This window comes from Bubalus bubalis, chromosome 18 (genome assembly GCF_019923935.1).
Source record: "Bubalus bubalis isolate 160015118507 breed Murrah chromosome 18, NDDB_SH_1, whole genome shotgun sequence".
NCBI lineage: Eukaryota > Metazoa > Chordata > Mammalia > Artiodactyla > Bovidae > Bubalus > Bubalus bubalis.
The window spans coordinates 42,228,882-42,250,828 of NC_059174.1; the positions used below are offsets into that span (position 1 = coordinate 42,228,882).

A 21,947-nucleotide genomic window follows, 5' to 3' on the forward strand; every position below is an offset into this window, starting at 1 on the left:
GGTAGGACCTCTGGTTATTAGAGACCGTTCCTGAGTCCCAGGCTCTGGAAGCACTATTTGGGAGGGAGTTGTTTTTCAGTTTTCAAAATGAGACTTTCATCTGTCAGGGGATTACAAAATACCAACTCCATTTAGAAGGTTTTCTAAATTCAGAGAGCTCCCATTGGAAGCACAGCACCAGTTATCACATCCCAAACTCAAGAGCTATGAACTTCATCTGTGAACAACAGCCAATGCAGCCAGGCCAGGAGGTGGCGCTACTGAGGAAAACAGGGTCTTGACCATCCTCCCACTCACTCCAGTCCTCTGTCCAGTTCCCTGGTGACCACAAAACCGAAGATTTTCAACAGCATCCATCCCCCTCCCCTATCACCTTCCCTCCCCTACCCCAGGCACACCTCCTGCTTCTAGAAGGTAAAACTTTATTGGGAAGGTCCTTTGATGGAGCCAAAGAGCTCAAACCAAACAGGGCCAAGGATCCAAGTGGGGGATGACTCAGACACACATGACCAGTATTGGCTCAAGTGATGTGTCCAGTGGAGCCTTTTACTAAAAGGAGCTCACTATGGCGCCACAGGCAGACCCTCAGCCGTGGCCAGGCTCATGGGCACCATGATATGACAGAAATAAAAGTAAATTATATCACTTGTCACCATTAAGAAAAATTTTCATCTCCGTTCTTCATTCGAAAAGCACTATATTTAATGAATGAGTACTGAGTCATGACATGTAAATGACTGAAATATTGGAATTATACTAAGGTCAACTAACGTATTTTTAAACCATGAAATTAAGGGATCTATTCATGCCTGTCGACAGTGCCACTCTCAGTGATTATGATCTCTGCAAGGCTGCCCCTGGACACTGGGGAATGGTGGACAGTTCTACAAGACGTGGACCAGCTTCTGTGGAAACTCTCCTGTGATCAAATTGAAGAAATCTCGCTGACCTGTTTGCCCAGGTTCTGCAAGCCTCAGAACACTATACATATCTAATGAAGGCATGGCTGGTCTTGTGCAAGGCAAGTCGCATTCCAAAGAGCATCTTGTAGATTTATCACTCGTGGGAGAGGGAACGCTGGCTCCTGCGGGTCTTCCAAAATGGTGGCCCCCACAAGCTGTGCATCAGGAAAGCAGCTCTTTGTCAGCTGCATTAATCTCCTCTAATTTTCTCTAAGAAAATTAAGATGCCAAACTCTGCAAAAATTTTGGTAAAAGATGGAAGAGAAAAGATAAAAGATGCTAAGGTCCACCAGGAAACCTGAGATGAGAAAAGTTATGGTGAGGAACTATCTTCCCAGGACCAGACACTTTCAGGCTAAAGTGGGCATGTTTTCATTTTTGCACCCTGCAGCCATTTTCAATTTTTTGGTAAAATAATACTCCAGACTTCTTTTGATGAAGGACTCCTTTCCATTCTCGGTCACGAAGCTTGGGTAGGATTTACCCTAGATAAAGCACCGAATTTGGACACTGAGTGTCCTAAGTCCATCAACATATGACTTTACCCTGACCACAGGAATTAATGACCTAGTTCTGGGTGTGTAGTTGATGATTATGCATAGATACAAAGCTTTTGATGTCAGAAACATTTGTATTCATCAAAGGAAGTGTTTAGAGCTATTGGGAAGGAGAGATATTATTGTACTGATGAGGAAGCCAATGCCAAGAGGCCCCTTGGTGCTATCCTATAACCTGCTGGATCAAACCTTACCTGAAGCAGAACTGACTTGGAATTTTTTGTTTACAAAAACCAAAACATTTTCCTTTTTGTTTAATCTAGCATAAAGTGGGTGGTTTTCTTGACAAGCCATATTCCCATAATGTGAAAGTTACTTTCTAGAATCCTGTGTCCTAGAGTGCAGAGACTTTCTGACCCCTCCCTTTAACACCTAAACATGACTGGACACCAAGCAAGCATTCCACAAGAGCTGATAACACCAAAGAAAGGCAGCTGTGTTAGTACCAAGGACAGGGAGCCCATGGTTTTCCCAAGAGCTGGTGGCAAGGATCAATAGCCATTCAGGACTAACCATTCACCCCTAACTGTTTGTGGTTGACCTCTATTCTTGTTCATCAAATCTCAGGCCATCCCAGGCTATAACATTTGGAAATGCTATTGCCTTGAACTGTCCAAATCCATTGCTGATTAAAGCCTCTACCAACCAAGTTTACTAGCTTCTCTGAAATTCTGCTGGAAGCATATGAGGAAGAAACATGTTTAAATGCCCCCACTCAAGTTTTTCATTAAGGGATTGCATAACTCTCTCTGAATGTGGTCACAGGCTATGAGGTCACTACAGTCCTGTGTGAAGCTAGACTTGCAAAAAGAGGGAGGAGAAAGATGTGTTCAAGGAGCCCATGTCTTCAGCTGAGACTGCAGCCTGGAGGCCGAAATGAGAGGCAGAGGCAGACTGCACTGCTGTTCTCTGATTCCAGCACTCAGATCAGGATACAAATATGGAATTTCAAGTTCTGCCTGCGTAGAAAGGAGCTTAAATGTCATTTACTCTGACCCCTAATTTAACGTTTCTTTCCTCCCCAAGCTTTCCTTCAAGTGGTCACATAGCCTGTGTTGAACCTCTGGTGATGAGAACTCACTTCCCAAGTCCTGTGGAAGCAATACCATTTGGGGTTGATGCACCCTGTCCTGGGTACATTGCCACCTGTCTAAAGTTCTCAGTCCTCTGAGCTGCTCAGCACTGGCGGCCTCCTCTTCCTCTGGAAGCTCTTCAAACACAGAAAGCCAGAAATGATGGTTCCCAGTGTGTGTATATTCTGAGCTGAATGGTTCCTATTCCCTCCTCACATAATCCTGGTCCTGTGTATCTAAACCTGTCCCAATCTTTGCTGCTGCTGCTGCTAAGTCGCTTCAGTCGTGTCCGACTCTGTGCGACCCCATAGACGGCAGCCCACCAGGCTCCCCCGTCCCTGGGATTCTCCAGGCAAGAACACTGGAGTGGGTTGCCATTATCTTCTCCAATGCATGAAAGTGAAAAGTGAATGTGAAGTCGCTCAGTCATGTCCGACTCTTCGCAACCCCATGGACTGCAGCTTACCAGGCTCCTCTGTCCATGGGATTTTCCAGGCAAGAGTACTGGAGTGGGGTGCCATTGCCTTCTCCGTGTCCCAGTCTTTACTGAACACAATAATTTTCAGTGTGATCTGATCAGCACAGTAGGACAGGGCTCCTTCTCATCACCTCCAGTGTTCTCTGTACTGTACTCCCGTTAATACAACTACAACTGCCATGTGCTTGGAAACACATACAGCAAGGTCAAGGTCAGACCAACAGAATTCCCTTCCTCATTTTTCAATGAAGGTAACATGTGTCCTGCTGCTATATTTCAAAGTGTTGCCAGTGACCATAAAAGCCCGTTCCTTGCTCTATTCTACTTTTATACCATCCACCGTCCCCAGCATCTTGGGCTGGTGAGGGAGTGCGTGGCAAGGTAAGGGCACGCCAGCATCCAGGCAGCGGGGGCAGGAGAGTCTTTTCTCAGCTTCTGAGATGAATGTGTAAGTAAAAGTGAAGGCTACCAAATTGGACCTGATCTATGTAGGCCACCCATTGTTAATTGTCACCCAGCTATTTTGCTGGCACTAGTCACATGGTGGGTGACAGCCACGGACATTGATGGATTCTGACCCGGACTAGAAATCTGGCTTCTAAAAAAGAGAGAGAGGATAGGCAGAGGAGACAACGAAGTTAGTGCCCAGCGTAAGGAGAAGGGAATGGGAACAGGGGGTGGCTCTGACAGCTCAAGCTGAGGAGGAAAATTAGAAAAGAAAGCCAGCTCCACCACCATATGTGGCAAAGCTGGCCGGGACAGCTGGAAGAAATATCGCCCGACCCGAGTCCCTGGCCAGGATTGTGATACATGCCTGCGTACGGCTATCAATAACCCTGCATGATTAATGCTAATGATTTATGTTAATTTTGCCATAAGCTTTTTTGTGTGCCAGTGTTGAACTTAAGGATGTCAAATCATTCCTTAGGAGGTTGTTAGAGATTTTTAAAAACAAAGTCTAAAATCCAGTGCCTGACATTCCATAGATCACGGCCCCAACCTCCTCAACGTACTCTGGGAGGCGAGGGTCATCATCCCCTGTGTAATTGCCTTTCGTTCAGCAATAAGTCCTTGGAAAAGGCTTCAGCATCCTAAGAAGGATGGCTCCTCAGGGCCTCCAGGTTGCCCCTTTTTTGAGGGGGAGTATGGGTTTCAGGGGCTTCCCAGGTGGCGCCATGGGTAAAGAACCCGCCTGCCAATGCAGGAGACGTAAGAGACACGGGTTTGATCCCTGGGTGGGGAAGGTCCCCATGGCAACGCACTCCAGTGTTCTTGCCTGGAGAATCCCACGGACAGAGGAGCCTGGAGGGCTACAGTCCATAGTGTAGCAGAGTTGGACGCCACTGAAGCAACTTAGTACATGCGCATGGATTTCAGAGCTAAGCAGGCAAAGTCCATCCCTGGCTCCCCAGCTGCTGTCCACACGCCACCGTTCACCTGGGAGGCCGAGCAGGCAGACAGGTTCAGGGGACCTCTTCGCAGGTGGCAGCCACTGAGCAGTCTGTCAGCGGGGCAGGGGGAGTGCCCAGCCCATGTTGCAGGAATGCTGGGAGTGCAAACACGGCAACACCATGGAAGCACTTTGCTCTCTGTGACCCCCCCCCCCCCGACCACAACACACCATGTCCTGCTGTCTCCAAGGATGCTCTGAGTTCCAGTTGCTTCCCTGGGACCCAGGAGTGGGGGCTGGAGGTGCGGGCAGATGTGGCCCTGCAGGTTTCACCTGCCCGCCTCCCTCTGTCTATCCATCAGTCATTGATCCACGTCCCTTTGGTACCTCCACTTGTCACTCCCAGACACTGGGAACACTCTAGGAGTGTGGCCGGCCCTGGACAAAATGAACAAGAAAGGTGGGGGCAACTCAAACCGCTCAGGCCTGGAAACTTAGCCCTTGAGACTGAACTGCAGAGCATAACACCCAGGAGTGAGAAAGCTGCAAAAGGAATTGACAAGAGAGTGCCCAGTACAGAGCCACTGGACATGACAACCGTCCAGCAGCACAGTTTCCTTGGTCCAGGAGCTCTGACATTACACAGTGCCCTGTCTGCCCGAACTCATCTGTGAAATCTTAGCCCCCTGCCCAGCCCCTGCCCCACCAAGACTGGCACCACTCACTCTCTGTAGCCCCACCTCCAGCCATCAGTGTTCCCCCAAGGGCCCATCCACAGCTCAGGGGACAGTAGCTTCTTCCACCTGGAAACCAGTTACTCCATCAGTGGCTGCCCTGCCTTCAAAATAAAACCCTTCATGTTCTCCCCTATTAGAGCCACAATCCAAGCCAGGACCCAGCTAAACCCCATGCTGTGGGGGAAATAATTCTTTGGTGGAGAGGGGAGTAAAGTCCAGATCCTTTCTGTCCCCTCTCCCACCCTCTCTTGCTAGAAATTCATTATCTATAGCTTAAAAGCAACAATTTCTACGTGGATTTGTACCAAAAAAGGGAATACTCTCTCTGCTTTCCTGGCTTCCCGTGAAGGGGCTCCACTAAACCAGCTTGGTCTGGGCTCTACGGCGAACACCTGTCAAAATGTATGGACCACGCCATTTATCAAATAATCTGCTCCAAGAACAGATAGGCACTATCAGCAATCTGGTATTGATCTGAACAGGCCCCTGCTATTGTTCATCCCTGCATCCCGAATGGCAGCAGGAATTAATGAAAGAAACAAAACAATGCATACCAATCACTCAGCCCCACAACTTTGTCTGCTGCGCTCATTAAGTTGGGCCAAGCTTCCCAAAAGCTTGCTTGGGGAACGGTGGTCCCAGGAGGCCAACCCTTTGATCTGCCCATGGACTCCCCAGCTGACTTCTCCCTCTTTCCATCAGCCATGGAGCCGTTGGGTGTTGATGCTCCCGACTCTTTGACATCTATGGAAGTGGTCATGCTAATGGCAGGAGAATCCCACGTGGGTGCAGAAGCAGCTCTCCAAGGTCTGGGAAGAGATGGCCTTTCTCTGCCTTTCCTGTGTGGTTGTGTTTAAGCTGCCCTTGTCCAACATGGAGAACGTTTGCCTTCCAGGAGCAAAGACTGAAACTGGGGACAACACCCACAGGGCACCAATGGCAGGCTGGACACCAAGGTGGGAAAAGAGGTCAAAATTCAGCCCCTCCCCTAAGGGAAGACCCTTAAGAGAGATGCCCATCAAGCCTCATCTCTGTCCCCTCAACACACAGAGGCTCTCCTACCTCACCATCACTGCATCCACACTGGAGCAGCCTTCAAGGCTCAGCTTAAATGGCACCTCCTGAAGCCTCTCCCAATCCCTCCAGTTAGACCTGATCTCTCCTTCTGCTCAGCATTCATCATGCTTTCCTTGAGCTGTAACAAACAGTAAACTTTGTGTCTCATCCATCCGACAAATTTAGAAGGAGTAGGGAGCCAGGCGAAACAAGCACGTCATTGTGAGTCCTGCCTTCTGAAGGCTGGGACACTGATGCGGGGTCATCTTTGCCTCCCTGTGTAGTGCCTAACATTATCAACAATTGGATGGAAAGATGGATGGATGGATGAATCGACTGATGGATGAAATGACTAATGGATGGATGAATGGGTGGACAGACTGATGGATGGTTAGGTTGATGGGTGGATGGATGGACGGACAGGTGGGTGGATGGATGAGTGATGGGTAGATGGATGGATGCATTTGAGCCAAGTATGATAAGAACTCCAGTGTACCAGTCCCTTGGCAAGAGCCCACAGTGATGGCATCCTGGTGATGACCAGCACTGTGAATTTCACTATTTTTCTCCAAGTAGCTGCTCACACTCTACCCATAGAGCCTGGGAGCTTTCTTGCCCTGATGGAGCAAAGAGACTGAAGCTCAGAGAGGATGAGTAATTTGCCTTGGATCACACAGAGTCAGGCTTCAGACAGCAAATCTCCTGAAAGGAAAGAAACTTGCTCACTGGTCAATAGCATACTCCTAATCCTCTCTGACTCCCCAATCAGGAAGTCTCCAAGGCCAAGGTGGGACCCAACCACCACCCCAGACAAGCTAAGCCAGCAACTGCTACACCTGAGAACACCACATTCCTGTTCCCCTCGAAGGGCTCCTACAGGGCTGGCTTGACTTCCAGGGTGGTGGGCTTTGGGGGGCTGCTTGTGTGTCCTTCAGGCAGCAGACACAGCGGCCTTCCCTCTTCAGAGGCCTCATACTTGGCTTAAAGAAGCCTCACCATAAAAACTACCAAGAAGCGAGGTTTCTGCTCAGCTCCAGGCTTATCAGGAACAGCAGTTCACCCCGGATTCAGAAGATGAAGCTGAAACACTACGTGCTGCTGACCAAGGCCTCGCTCAGCTGAACAGAGCCTCTGGGGGTGACAAGAGACAGTTTCAGTCTGGAAAACCTCCAACCAAGTGGTCCGGCCAGGCCAGCCAGGCATGCGACACGCAAGTCTCCGAGGACAGACAGCAAGTCTGTCCCAGGCAGGGCACGGGAAGGTCGATGCAGGTGTGGGGGCCCTTCCCCCTTCACCCCTGACCTGAGACTCCCTACGGCATCACCTGGACATGGGACCCTCCTCAAGGGCCACGTCACGTGTCTGCAGAGCAGGGAGGGAAGGGCAGCGACAGCTCCTCTTTCCAGCTAAGGAAGACAAGTGTGGATGATGAGGCTGGCTGGGCAGTTGGAGCGGAAGAGATCAGAAAGGGGAGGGAATCAGAGAGTGACAGGAAAACAAAGCAAGCCCTGGTTCCTGTCCTTAGGGACCCCAGAATAGAGCAAGGAAGGAGAGCCGTGAGATGGCACAGTCAAGCAAGCCAGAAGCCGAACCGCAGGTCCACGCTCAGAAGCATCTTTTCTTCTGGAATTCCAGGGATGTCACAATGCTAGGTAAGATTCCCCAAACCCCTCCTTCCTAAACTTCCAAATATCTCGTGAAGGATCAGAAGGCAGAGCAGGGGCCTCACAAGAGAGGATGCCACACACGGACAGAAACCGAGAAAAGTGTTTGGGGAAAAGATGATGACCGTTTCCAAGGAGTCCCACAACATTCCAAGGATGTATGAGTGGGAAGGGCCGTGGCGTGAGGTCCAGACTCTGGGGACATATCATCCCGTGTCTCGGGCATCAGGGCTCTCGCTGCCAGGACCCTCTCTGAGTCCACCTCTGATGCACTGGGAGGTGGCAAGGGGAAAGCCTGCACCCAGAAGTGCTGCTCAGTGTTCCGGAGAAAGACAGTGGGCCAGGCCCTGTGTGGTCATCAGCAGCTGAGCACTGCTACAATCAGCATATCCTGGCCACGCAGCCACTTATGTCAGCTGTGGAAGCAGAGGCCATGGAGATGGGACAGGCCTCCGTGCTCCGGGACTCCACCCGGACCCTGCAGGCTCAGCATCAGACTCTCCTATCCATCGGCCCAGTTGACAGCTCTGCCGCCCCCACTGCCCACACGTGCGGGGCCAGCCCCTCCGGTGTCCACATGGGCCCCTAGGACGGGAGTCGCTGTCCCTGGAGCCTGCCACCTGGACACGCTGGGCCTCGGTCCAGCCGCCCTCTCACTCCAGGTCAACTTCAAAAAAGTGGACAGAGCAGCAGAATCGGACTTGGCAGCACCCGAGAGGCGGCGCTGGTGGCTCCGAGGCTGGCTGGGTGAGCCTGGAGCCACTGTGCCCGCAGATTACAGCTCTCTCTCTCTTAACAGGATATTGCTTTTCAGATGGGTTCTGTTTGCTGCCTGCAGCCCGGTGAACCAAGCGGGATACTGCTTGGTGGGATCTTCTCAGGACCTTGAATGCCACCTGCCCTCCTCTCCACAGGCAGACATCACCTCTCACCTTGGAAATGAGCTGCCCCTTGTTCCATGCACCCACCCTGGAAGGGCCAATCTCTCTAACCCTCCCCTCTCTTTCCTCACTTTCTAAAGCCAGCAGCTCATCAGCACGTGCCTTCCCAAGAAAGTAGCTGCTTATACTGATGTAGAGCCTAAGGTGAGACACTGAACAAGAAAGAAAAATTTTCAAAGCTCTGGTTCCTGCCCTTAAGGATCTAGGATATAGTTGGGGGAGAGAGCCACAGGCTCACATGGTCAGACGAGGACAAGAAACCACACCACAGACCCAGTCCCAGCAGCATCCCATCAGAGATTCTAGGGATACACAGAATGTCAGGTGAGATGCCCCCAAATCTCCCCTCTCTGAATTTCAAAATATCTCTCACCCAGGGCTCACCCAGGCTCTGATTATTCCCCAAGCACTGACCCCCCACCCAACGCCCCATCCCCCACCACCAAGCCTGGGTCTGGGAAGCCACTGCTTGGCAGGATGTTGACACAGAACTAGACTCTGCAGCTGGAGGCCAGGGAGGTGCCCAGGTGGACCTGCTCATCCCTCCTCCTGGCACTGTTGTCATGGGAATACCCCCACCTTGGCAACTCAGACGCTTCCTGCTGCTCAACCCCAGACTGCTCCAAAGCTACAGGAACCCATTCAAGGCAGGTTAGGTGAGATGCTGTCCAGACAATATTATCCCCATACCCTGCCGTGAAGCCAAGACTGGGGTAGCACAGCAAGTACCAGATGTGGGAGACGTCAGAGAGTGGAAAGCCACAAGTCCATGGTCCAGTATGGTTTGACACCAATTATTTTTTTCACTTTACGCAACACTTAAAATTCAGAAGGTTGTAACTTTTGTAATACCTGGGCCACCACTTCTGTGTAAACTATGGAACACCTGAGGGTCCTGGGTCACATTCCCACCTGGCAACATGGACTGGAGTAACGCTGGCCCTTCCAGCCCACTCCCCGGGTGTCAGCCTCCCACCTGGCCCTGGCAAGTGTCTGGTTTGCAGTCCTGGGGCAGATGTTGGCCACAGATCTCAGCACAGTGAGGAGGACGAAGTTGGCCATAGTGACCCCCACTGTTGCATCACCCTAAAAGAATGTGACCTTGGAGAAACAGTTCTCTTTCCAATGAGGTCCTCCTGGGCCTAGCCAGATCATCCTGGACCCAAACTTTGCTGGTTGTGGGAAGTAAATTTTTTTCAGAGAGGCAAGGCCAGGACTTTATGAGTCCTTCTGAAATGAGGCAGGCATCTGGCTCCCTGGGTATTAACAGCAAGTGGGTCCTCAGCTGGTAGCTCTTTCTGGAGGCAGGCAGACCTGCTTTAAATGCAGGGAGAGCTTGTGATTGACTGTCGAGATCCAGTAAACAAAGAAGGTTAAAAAAATAAAGCCGGGCTTCCTGTCTGCCCTTTGCACACTAACAGCCACTGTTTGCCCAGGTTCCACGTGAGTAACACGGGTGCACTGATTTCTATTACACAGAACATTAATAAGAGAAGGCACTGACCCTCCATTTCCGAGAACCAGGTAAATGACGGGGAGGGAAAGGGGCAGAGAAATGGTAGGCATTTTACACTCCACGACTTGAAGGGGAATGCGTTGCCTATAAAGATGACGGGTGTTGTAGCACGGAGGAAAAAAACATAATTTTTCATTGATGTACGGCAGCAGGGCTGGAAGGAACACAAATAGTACAGTAGATCCATTAACTGGATGACAAGAAACAGTGTTCACATCCACTGACTAAACTGTTTTTGATTCTTTAGTACCAACATGCAGAATGATCCTTACATTATGTTGCCAGGGAAAAACCTTAAAATGCATTTATTTCATAATGTAACTTTCTTGTATTATCATAATAGAGCCATAACGGTTGTTGCAAACACTATGGGGTCTAAAAAAAAAAAAAAAAAACACCTAAGGAGAGTTATGAAATTGGAAATTTTTTTTAAAAGGGAGAAATTTGGAGCATCTCCAAGATTATAGCTGCCAGTGGTGATGGGGAGAATGGCCGTGATATCTCACCTCCGGCCTCTCCTTCTGGCTGTCCAAGCTCTGGACTCTGAGCTCCGCCTGTCACAGCCAAACAGGACAGGGAGATCATGGGAAGGACAAGTGGCAGACATGGAGCCGTCCACGTGCAGTTACTCGGTGAGAAGGGGGATTTGCAGGGAGGTGTGACAATCACTTTTTCAGCTCTTCCATCTCCACCTCCACACGCTTCCCTCCTACTCGTCCACTACCTCTGGCCCTGCAGCCTGCATATCCTATACGGACAATGGGTACAAAAGTGACTCTTCCGTAGCATATGCTAAGCACAGTGCCTGGACATGTGCTTGGTGATCAACGGATGGTTATTACCATCAGGACTATTCCTTGTCTTCCACACTCTGACCAGCACGATGGGAGCCCACACCCATGGAAATCAGTGGTAGTCAGGGTCTGAACGAGTCCATCCCAGATCAGAACCTTGGTTCTGCTACATCCTCAGGACCTCGAACATGGAAGTTATCCTTACGGCTATTATAGCCAATACACCTGTTCCAGGTACCGTGCTCAGGTGTGTGGCATGTCCAGCCCCACCTGCAGGGACCCCACCTGCAGTGGGTGCAGGCGATCAGGGAGCAGGAGCAGAAGCATAAACTAAGGGTCAGAGGTAAAGGAGGAAAATGAGGGAATCCTGTCTAAGAGGCAGCGTCATGAGACCTGGGATTAAACAGACACACGAGATGAAGACCTTCTAGCGAAATGAGCAGGTCGACGAAGACATCTTGTGCAGGTGGGGAGTGTGTTTGTCTGGAGCAGCCAGAGCCCAGCCTAGAAGCTGGGCAGAGAAAGGCTGGTTTAGCAGTGGGGAGAGACTGATTCTAAAGCCACGCTTCTCATCACTCCCATGGGTGCCATGATGGACTGGAAATGGCTGGTGGGACCAGAAGGAAGAGACAAGATGATTTATTTTCTTCCTTGGATGCCTGGGTGGTTGGTATAAACGTGGGGAAGAAGAGCCAGTTTGGGGGAGGTGATAAGGTCAGGAAGATAGGATATGAAATGGAGGATAATGGCCATGGAAGTCCCACAGTCGGTTTTTCAAGGGAATCAGTGAAAATACAGAGGGATCAGTAATAGCAGGAATCCACATTCACTGAGGATCTGGGTCCAGCCAGTACGGGGACACCCACCATGCATCCAACATCTCATCTTGGCCTCACCCCAGTCAGGCAGCACAGTGCCAACCCTGCTTCCTGACCGGGAGGCCTCGACTCAGAAAAGGTAGGTAAGTCATCCCACTGCACAGGGGGTTAGTTAAGGAGCTTGAATTCAAACCCAGATCTCACAGGCTCCAAAGCTCATTCTCTTAACTGGGACAGTTTCTTTGCCATCTCAGCTTCTCTGTGTGCAATGGGGAGAGAGGTGACCACCAGGGTGGGAGCCATGAACTTCACAGCAGGACAGACCCAACAATAGTATCACCATAGATGGGCTATTTGGAAAAAATAAAATGCATCTCTTACCATACTCAACACCATCATGAAAAAAAAAATCCTAGGCAGATTCAAATGTGGCAAGATAAAACCATAAAATTCCAGATGAAAATTAGATGATCATTTTTATAGTGAAAAGGTGGGCTTTACAAAATAGCGCCAGATAGAGCTAGACCTCCCACCCAGATTATCACCATTACCTGTTCTTGGCTGAAAGGAGCTTGGTCTTCAAGCCTCTTTTATTAAGAGGCAGATTTAGGCTTCCCTGATGGCTCAGAGGTGAAGACTCCACCTGCCAGTGCAGGAGATGTGGGTTCGACCCCTGATCTAGGAAGACCCCACATGCTGTGGAGTAACTAGGCTCCTGCACCACAGCTACTGAGCCTGCACTCCACAGCCAGCAACGGCAACTATGGAAGCCTGTGTACCCTAGAGCTCACGCTCTGCAACAGGAGAAGCCCACACACGGCAACTAGAGTCGCCCCGTCTCGTCTGCAGCTAGAGAAAGCCTGTGTGCAGCAACGACGACCCAACACAGCCAAAAATTAATTAATTAAATCATTTTTTAAAAAGTAAAAAAGATGCAGATTCTCCCTGAGAAGAGGGATCACCTTCTGCAGAAGTAGCTTATTGGCTTTCTTTCCAGCCCAACAGCACACAGGAGAAGGGACAGGCTCTGGGCAAATATGTCTTGATTGGGGTGGGGGACTGGAACCGGGGCAGAGCAGAGGTTATCCTTGGAGTCCTGAGGTGGGAGGGCAGCCCATGTGATTTCAGGGTTGCAGAGGGTGTTTCCCTACAGTGCCCGCCCAGATTCTACAAATCTTTGCTGAGGTCCTACTGTGTGTCATGCTCAGTGCTGTAGGTAATGAAGTGGTCGTTAACAACGTAGATATGCTATCTACACAGGGTTCAGTGCAGGCAAGACACTGATGGAAGGTCATCTGACCCAGTAAGCTATGGACTCAGTCATGTCCTGGCCACAGAACTCCATGCCTTTCCAGGGACGGGAGCCTCTGAGCTGCTCTGTGCTGTGCTGTGCTAAGATGCCTCAATCGTATCCAACTCTTTATGACCCCATGGACTGTATCCCACCAGGCTCCTCTATTCATCGGAGTCTCCAGGCAAGAAAACTGGAGTGGGTTGCCATGTCCTCTTCCAGGGGATCTTCCTGACCCAGTGATCGAGCCTGCATCTCTCATGTCTCCTACACTGCAGGCGAGTTCTTTACCACTAGTACCACCTGGGAAGCCTCTGAAGCTGCCCTGCCTGACAGCATCTCTCTTTCACCAGACTTCACAGAAGCTGCCAATTGCTTCTCCACATTTTAATGCAATCAGATCACCTAAATTGGTATAAAAGGGAATCACAACAGGCCCTGGGCTGTGTAGGTAAAATTATTCATAACCTGCATAACTGCTGTGGTTTGGCTCTGATGCTTCAGAAAGGTGGTAACTTCCACACCAGTTTTCAAGCCCCAAATTTCTATTGGCTGCCTGTAGAGACAGAGACTTCATTGCCAATCCACAGTCCAAAGAGCAGAAAATGCTTGTGCCCTGTTTTGGTTTTTCTTTTTCTTTTTTTTTTTTTAATTTTCCAATGAACATGGTTTGCACTATGTGATGTTTGAACTAAATATCTATATCTGTATCTATATCTATAGCTTTACACTGTTTCTTGGTGCCATATGAGTGGTAAACTCCTAAGAACATCATTGCAGGAAATCCAGCAAGCAGCCAGACCAAAGTTGGAGAGTCAGCCATGTGACTTCTTGTTATCTGTCCAGAAACCACTGTAAATTCACTACAAAAAGCAAGCTCCTGGCTCCCAGGAGGAGAAGTGTCGCTGGAAGAAAGTCAGGAGGATGCGGCTTTATTTAATTGAGAACTAAATGTCTTTGGGATTGCTCTCTCCTAAGGAAGGGCACTTTGCTGTACAAGCATGTCAATGCCTCCTTGGTGGTCTGTCCCCTGATTTAGCCCAGGTCCCCACTCTGAATTATAGGTTCCTCTTTCGTTTGCAGAGACACTACCTGCCAAGGCAGTATTTGGGTTTCCAACACCATTCCCCATACCCTCGAGCCCCTCACGCCCACTTCTCCCCCTCAGTCAGATACTCAGAGGCCCCCACTCAGAGTCACAGAGACTCGCAACGTATTAAGATGGCAATATCATCTTATTGGCTATTAACACAAATGTGCCAATAAACATAGTGCATAAAAATTATACATATTCCCTTGGAGTCCATAATCCTGAACTGCTATGGCTAATGCAGAACACGCTTCCCAAAAGTAGTGCTGGAAGTCACGATGTACAAATTGAATTTTAAATAAATTTCCTGAAACACCAGTGGCTCTAGCCACCCGAGCTATACGTATGTGCTAAAAATAGAACACAGAGTAGCCATGCCCATCCCAACCCCTAAGGGATGGGACTGGCGGACATGTATGTTGCTGCCTTGTCCATTGTTTGGGGGGGGTCTCACTACACATGCATTTGGGTGCAATTATTAAAACAACCCAATATATTCCCCTTAAGGGTTTCCCCTAATTATCAGGTATCATCAAGTTCCAAAAAAGTCAGCTTGTCTTCACCTCACTCTCCATCACAGAGGGAGATGCTAATTGCATTATCGCCTTGCCAACACCCTCAGAAATGCCGCAGTGATCGCTAGCCATCTACCACGGAGTCAGAGTTGGCCCAAATTCCGAACCAAACAGTGAAGTCATTCCCAATCCCACTGTCTGCAAACACGAAAAATACAAGACAGTCACCATAGAAAAGGGGGCTCTGGGATACTTAAAAACAGACCTGCCCCCATACAACTGGGGATGGGCAACACTCCATAATATGTCCAGCTGGTTGGGCTCTGGGATTCAACACTCACACACCCATACCCAGGCACACACATGGGCAAAACAGTGGAAAACTGGAAGTCCCCCAAGCCTTGTCATTTCACTCACCCACCCCCAGTCTCAAAACTCTCTGAGTCCTTGACCAAGACGGTAGTACAAAGAAGAAAATCAAGGCAAAGCTGAGCTGTCTTGTTGAAAGTTCGTCAGCATGCCTTCTTTCTTAGATAAGTAAGTGCTCATAGAGTTTTTTACATGTTATTTGCAGCAGAGACCAAAACCAAAAACAGTTTGCCCTTATTCACTCAACTTATTTCTTTAAACGCATGAAGTGAGATTGTGATTTTCCTAGGTGTATTTCCCTTAACTCATTCAACCAGGTATCCAACTATCAAAATCCTTCAATTCTTCAAGTCCCATCTCAAACCCCAACCTTTCTCAGCCCCATGAGAACAGAGAAGGTTAGCTGTTGAACTTTATACTATAAAGAGTCCCTTCCTTTGAAAGAGTTCTTGAGGAGAGCCCAGTGCTCAAGGGAAAAAAAGGGGGACTGGTGCAAATGACCACACCATTCTCAGTAGAAAAAATATACATATTCAGTAGACAGATGAAAATGCATTTTATCCCAATCATAAAAGAAATTCCAATTCTAAGTAGTTTCATCTATCAAACAGGCAGCTTTATAAAGATCATCTCCTGTTTGGAAAGCAAGCCTGCCACTCTTCCACGTGGTTCAGAGGACACATCTTCCCTGGAGATAAATTCTTCAAATGACAGGGGCCTCACCATAGAGGACTTCTTCACCATGAGGAATTAACCATAAGGTAAAAGCAGAGATGCACCCCATGATTTATGTTCAAGTATATTTGTCACAACTGCACTGGTAAGGGCAAAAAATTAGAAACAACTGTGTGTGTGCGTGTGTGTGTGTGTGTGTGCGCGCGCGCGCGCACATGCATACGCACGTCTGACTCTTTGTGACCCCCATGGACTGTAGCCCGCCAGACTCCTCTGTCCATGGAATTTTCCAGACCAAACTACTGGAGCAGGTTGCCATTTCCTTCTCCAGGGGATCTTCCAGACCCAGGAATGGAACCTGCATCTTTTGCATCTCCCGCATTGGCAGGCAGGTTCTTTACCAATTGAACCACCAGGGAATGTTTCCCAAAAGGGAAATGATTAAATAAAATGGTACAACCATAAAATGCAATTCTGTTAATTCTTTTTTTTTTTAATTGGAGTATAGTTGCTTTACTATATTGTGTTAGTTTCTGCTGTACAACTAAGTGAATCGATTAAAGTATACATATACCCCCTCTCTCTTGAGCCTGCCTCCCAGCCCCATCCCCATCCCACCCTTCTAGGTCATCGCAGAGCACCAGGCTGAGCTCCTTGAGCTATACAGCAGCTTCCCATTAGCCATTTTACACATGATCGTGTATATATTGTCAATTCCAATCTCCTAATTCATTCCTCTACCCTCTTCCCCTCCTGCGGCCACATGTCTGTTCCCTGCACCTGCCTCTCTATTCCTCCCCTACAAGTACGTTCATCTATACCATTTTTGTAAGGTTCCTAAAATTAAAAAAAAAGTTTGTGAACACCATTAAGTACATGGGAAATGTATACAATATGTTAAGGGGGAAAAGTGAGACATAAAAACTGTATAGTATAGTAGAAACCCAGTTTGGAAAAAAAAAAATACTAATACATCTAAATGCTCATGGGCCTGTGAATAAATCTATAAAAATTTTAACCATGCTCATCTCTGGGTAGTGGGGATTACAGGCAATTTTTATTTACCTCTGGAAACTTCCCTGTATTTTCATATGTTCAGAAATAAATGTACATTCCTGCTGTATTCAGAAAGCAATGATTTACTTTTGCTCTTAACATTCACTGAACCCCCTACGGCACTTGCTGTTGGAGAGACTGACAGTAAATGGCCCCTTGTGACCCCACTTCTGGGGGAAATCACGCTGACTTCTCCTCCAGACTGGGTCTCCCCCAAGAGGAATCAGACCTCCTCCTCCCTTGCTCTTGACCCAAGGTCTATGGGCTCAGTTCCTTATTGCTGTTGTTTGCCTCCAATCTGACCACTTAGCCTGTACCAAAAAACCCCAGACAAGCTGCCTTGCTTTCCTGGGGCAGGCACCCAACACCCACACACACTGTCCACAAGAAAAAGAAGTCAGCCTCAGCTGGGCTGTCCTGGCTCTCCTGTGTGGTGTCCCATGGACCACAGCGGTCTTGTCCACCCAGAGTCAAAGGAGGCAGCCATGGCTTTGACAGGTACCCTTCGGTTTGTCACACCCTCAATCACATTTAACCATGAGCCCACTGTTCAACCACATCTAACCATGAACCATGAATTCAAGGTTGGAACTCCCATCAGAAGGGCCCCCCAGGTGATCTACTCATGGAAGGAGTGGGAACTGGAAGGAAACAGGTAGAGACAGTGGACAGATGGAAGTAGGAGGTCCGAGAAACTCTCCTTGGTCCTGCTGGAAAATTGGCTGCTGTGCACTCAGGATGTGCACAGGCTTAATCCTGGGAGTTTCCCAATATGCACTTGTCAGAACACAGAGTGGAGATGCTGCTGCTACGTGCTGTCCCATCAGTGAGACGCTATCCTGGGTAGCCTGGAAATGGAGAGGAGAATCTGCTGGTCCCTCGGTCAGGGTCTCAAACCTTCTGAGGCCCTCGTGGCCTCATTGTGCCACCAAATGATTATGATTCTAGAGATGAGCAGCGATATAGCAATCTATCCCATCACTAGAGTCAAACAGGCTATGCCGGACTCAGGGTCATTCTCTAATGCAGTGCCTTCCCAGCAGGCTAGCAAGGAAATTGTAGCTTTTTTCTAATTTTACTTTGCATAGCACATTGACTTTCAACCCTACCTCCCGAGTGCCGTGAGGATGGGCCATATCGTTCTGTCCTAAAGTATCCACTTCCCCATCCTGCCTGGCCTCTGGAAAGACTCTCAGAGCCCTGGATACCATGCCCCTCCCTCAAACCCTCTCTCCCCCTCCCGTGGCCAGCAGTGGGACACCAGTTGTTCATGATGGCAGCATAGCCCTGCACCATGCATAGCAGGGTCCTGCCACCAGAGCCACAACTGGCCAGAGATGGGAGGGGCCACTAGAAGGGAGAGAAACGGATGACCTTTCCACCCTCTGATGAATGTGCTTGTTACATAATAAACACTCAGCAGCCAGAGGCTCCTCCCCAGACGCCTTTGAAAATGGCAATTTTAGCCCCGGGAGCTTCCAGAGGGGCACAGGTTCAGGCCAGGCTCTCTCTCTGGCTGGTTTGTTCAGGCAAATCTATCACCCATTCTGACCCACAAAATGTCAAGGAGACTGGTCCATGCAGGTGAGTTCCGGTTAATGGCCTCCTCCAGTCCTAAAGGAGCACGGATGGCACGTACAGGACAGTTCTGTTCTCCTCGAGGAGCCAAGTGTTAAGTGAAGTGTTAGTCACCCAGTCGTGTATGACTCTATGCAACCCTATGAATGCAGCCCAACAGGCTCCTCTGTCCATGAAATTCTCCAGGCAAGAACAATGCAGTGGGTTGCCATTTCCTTTTCCAGGGGATCTTCCCAACCCAGGGATCAAACCTGGGTCTTGTGCATTGCAGGCAGATTTTTGTACCATCTGAGCCACCAGGGAAGCCCAAGACTTCTGACCTAAGAACCAGGAGATAACTGGTCACTTCCAATAGGCTGTGTTCACTCATGGGAATGCCTGTCTCACCCGGCTTTCAGAGGAAGCTCACCCTGGGACAGGGTTATCAGCACCCAAGGTGAGACAGCAACAGGGTTTCACTCCATCCCAGCAATTTCTGACGAGATGCTACTGCCTTTCAACTTTCTTCACCAACAGGGTCAGCCCTGTCCCCTGGCCTCCACCGAAGTTAGCCTGACACTCTGGAAGCCTCGAAACAAATTAAATGAGGCAAGGAGGCCCTGCGGTGAACATTCCATTATGGCCCCTCTGCTCCCTTCCACGAGTGACTCACACAATCACTTTTAGGAGGTGAGGCATCTTATTGAATCAACACTTAATCTCCATGCCTTGTCTTGGAGGAGGGGGAAAGGAAGGTGGGTGCATTATCCCTGATCCTTCTATTTTCCGAGACCCTCACTGGAGACGGTCTGCTGGTGGTGGGGGTGGGGAGAATTGTGGGGAACCTTGACCCTGTTCCAGGTAAGCTTCTGATTTACAGTTCATTGTGCTTTCTAACAAATAATTTTTATATAATAATTCCACCAGTGAGCACCAAACCTTCTTCTTGGGAATGCAATTAAGGGAAAAATTAGCAATAAATTGTTTTCAGTACTTAACCCAGCTCCAAATTTATGGTTGCTGCAATTTATTGTTTCAGAGGCCTGAAAAATGGCAATGAATTTTGTCCCATTGGCTGTCATTCACCCTCGAAACGGAAATGTAAATAAAGAATCGTTCAGGGCCTTGGGTTTTCCGGCTCCTTACTAAATCTCAAAACCTTAAGCCCCTCCGGCCAGTTCCCACGACGGATCCCCCAGCCTTAGAAACAGAGCGAAATGCTCCCAGTCTGCAGGCAGGCGGCTCCTCTCCTTCTGCGGCCCTACGCGCCGCCCCAAGCAGGACGCGTGGCACGAAATGAGTGTAAATGAGAAAACACTAACTTCGCTCCTGACGGCGATGCAGGATGTATCCGTTTACCCTATAAATAAGCACTGATCACCTCCATTTTATTGAACTCATTTTCCAGGCAAGCAGAGACCACAAGATTCTTCAGCACATTTTCTCTTTACACCCTCTAGGACGGCTGCTAATGTCAACTCCGACAGATTTATAGCCCATTCATTCATGGGAACAAAAACCCTGCCACGGCTGGTCATGGGACACGCAATAGCAGTTAGTTCAGAAGATAACAGCGGCAATACCTCACCTCTCCATTCAGGACTACAGAGCCGGCACCACTTTGGAGGTAATAAATGCTGCTTCTTGGGCGACTGGAGTCGTAATCCAGAAATCGCTGTGGTGAGCCTCCCCCCACCCCCGGCTCCGCCTCCAGGGGAACCAGCTTATCCCCACCGTATCCCAGCCTTAACTCCAGCCCTGCGTCTGCCCCGCAAGGGACTGGCAAGGGGCTGACGGCAGCCCCTCGTGGAACCAAAAAGGACACCCAGCCTCTTGCTTCCAGTCCACTCAACATGGGCTGTGGCTATTCTGCAGGACTCAAGCAATACTGCAAAGCCGAGAAGGCTGACTCCTTGCTCATGGTGAGTGGCAATGCAGGCGTGCACATTTACTCCAGTCTGCCAGATGCCGTCTGTGGCCCCCAGCTTGGGCACACGTTACCTCCTTTTATCCTCTCTCAAGCAACAAATAAGAATGACCAAGGGCCCACATTTTCTTCACAGACCCAACAGCAGCCAAAGGTGCTCCCAGGTGGAGCCCATGAACCCAATGAAGAATCAAAGGCAGGTTGGGTCTGACCTTGGAAATGGGTCAGAAACATCAGAGCTGGGGCACAAGCCCAGTCGCCACAACAGGACGAAGCTGGTTTGACTAGTTCACGTCTGTCCCCAGAGCTTGAAACGAGCCAAGTACAAAGCAAACACAAAACAAGCATGTGTTGAATAAACCATTGTCTTTTTTTTTTTAAGCAAACAATCTGGAAAGGAATAAAGACAAATGGGGAATCTGAAGCTTAAGGACAAAGAAGCAACAACTATGGTTAAGCGTTCTGTCTCATTTTGAAGTCAGCTTCAACCACTTCCAAGCCTCAGTTTACTTATCTGTAAAAATGGGGATATTAACTAAACCTAACTCAGAGTACTGAGCGACTTCACTTTGACTTTTCACTTTCATGCACTGGAGAAGGAAATGGCCACCCACTCCAGTGTTCTTGCCTAGAGAATCCCAGGGATGGGGGAGCCTGGTGGGCTGCCGTCTATGGGGTCGCACAGGGTCGGACATGACTGAAGCCACTAAGCAGCAGCAGCAACTCAGAGTATTATTGTTAGAATTAAATGGTATATAAAAATATATTAAATGATACATAATGCATAAATATACAATAAATTATCATAAATGTTTATATACATAAATATGTATATAAAGGGCTTCCCAGGTGGTGCTAGTGGTAAAGAACCCACTTGCCAACACAGGAGACTTAAAGAGACATGGGCCCGATCCCTGGGTCAGGAAAACCCCCTGGAGGAGAGCATGGCAACCCACTCTACTATTGTTGCCTGGAGAATCCCATGGACAGAGGAGCATGACAGGTGGCAGGCCTGATAGGGTCACAAAGAGTTAAACATGACTGAAGTGACTTAGCACAGCAGATATGTTATCAAATAGGTTAAATTAGTGTAATTGGAGAAACAAAAGATTCACACAAGACAATTTAAGATCAATAGAAGACAGAAGATCATCGAGCACCAGATGATGCTTCAAGGCTCATGCCTTCAGTTTTTGAAACCTCGCACAGGACACAGATACCTGCTTCCACCCCTCAGTACTCTGTGGCCTGTTTTCTTTAGAGATGCGTTATTTGTTGCTGTTATTCTAGGGTTCTGACAGTTAAAGAAAGTAAGAAACTGTTAGTTGCTCAGTCGTGTCTTTTTGTGACCCTATAGACTGTAGCCCACCAGGCCCCTCTGTCCATGGTATTCTCTAGGCAAGAATACTGGGGTGGGTTGCCATTTCCTTCTCCAGGGGATCTGCCCAACCCAGTGATTGAACCCGGCTCTCCTGCATTGC

At 49.0% G+C, this 21,947-nt stretch overlaps 1 long non-coding RNA gene across 1 annotated transcript; it reads left to right on the plus strand.

Moving 5' to 3' along the window:
- Positions 1-10,290: 10,290 nt before the first annotated feature.
- Positions 10,291-21,235, plus strand: LOC123330455. The gene is made up of 4 exons (XR_006546418.1): positions 10,291-10,382; positions 15,863-16,012; positions 20,000-20,166; positions 20,849-21,235. It is a non-coding gene; the product is annotated as an uncharacterized LOC123330455 (long non-coding RNA).
- Positions 21,236-21,947: the final 712 nt, after the last annotated feature.